This window comes from Cucurbita moschata, unplaced genomic scaffold (genome assembly GCF_002738365.1).
Source record: "Cucurbita moschata cultivar Rifu unplaced genomic scaffold, Cmos_1.0 Cmo_Scf00687, whole genome shotgun sequence".
Taxonomy (NCBI): Eukaryota; Viridiplantae; Streptophyta; class Magnoliopsida; order Cucurbitales; family Cucurbitaceae; genus Cucurbita; species Cucurbita moschata.
This window is the reverse complement of record NW_019269203.1, coordinates 1-945: the sequence shown is the minus strand read 5'-3', so window position 1 is coordinate 945 and position 945 is coordinate 1. Positions and strand designations below refer to the sequence as shown.

The 945-nt window shown below is 39.5% G+C and overlaps 2 non-coding genes across 2 annotated transcripts; both read right to left on the bottom strand.

The window, feature by feature from the left end:
- Positions 1-770: 770 nt before the first annotated feature.
- TRNAA-AGC lies at positions 771-843 on the bottom strand. Its single transcript has one exon. It is a non-coding gene; the product is annotated as a tRNA-Ala (tRNA).
- A 7-nt stretch (positions 844-850) lies between these two features.
- Positions 851-923, bottom strand: TRNAA-AGC. Its single transcript has one exon. It is a non-coding gene; the product is annotated as a tRNA-Ala (tRNA).
- Between the last annotated feature and the right edge of the window lie 22 nt (positions 924-945).

Sequence of the window (945 nt, the reverse complement as noted above, 5' to 3'; positions counted from 1 at the left end):
CTTTACAATCTCTCAATTCCCCTTTACAATCTCTCAATTCAATTTACAATCTCTCAATTCCCCTTTACAATCTCTCAATTCAATTCCCCTTTACAATCTCTCAATTCCCCCTCCTCTCTCTATGTGAATTCCCTTTACAATCTCTCAATTCCCTTACAATCTCTCAATTCCCCTTTACAATCTCTCAATTCAATTCCCCTTTACAATCTCTCAATTCAATTCCCCTTTACAATCTCTCAATTCAATTCCCCTTTACAATCTCTCAATTCCCCTCCTCTCTCTATGTGAATTCCCTTTACAATCTCTCAATTCCCTTTACAATCTCTCCCTCCTCTCTCTATTATGTGAATTCCCTTTACAATCTCTCAATTCCCTTTACAATCTCTCCCTCCTCTCTCTATGTGAATTCCCTTTACAATCTCTCCCTCCTCTCTCTATGTGAATTCCCTTTACAATCTCTCTCTCTATGTGAATCTCAATTCCCTTTACAATCTCTCAATTCCCTTTACAATTCCCTTTACAATCTCTCAATTCCCTTTACAATCTCCCTTTACAATCTCTCAATTCCCTCTCAATGTGAATCTCAATTCCCTTTACAATCTCTCAATTCCCTTTACAATTCCCTTTACAATCTCTCAATTCCCTTTACAATCTCCCTTTACAATCTCTCAATTCCCTCTCAATTCCCTTTACAATCTCTCTCTCTATGTGAATTCCCTATACATAACATGTTAAATTAATTCATACTTAAAAAAATAATTTCTCCCCTTTGGAGATGCAGGGTATCGATCCCCGTACCTCTCGCATGCTAAGCGAGCGCTCTACCATCTGAGCTACATCCTCTCCCTTTTGGAGATGCAGGGTATCGATCCCCGTACCTCTCGCATGCTAAGCGAGCGCTCTACCATCTGAGCTACATCCCCACAATTTTTGCATCACAAAACC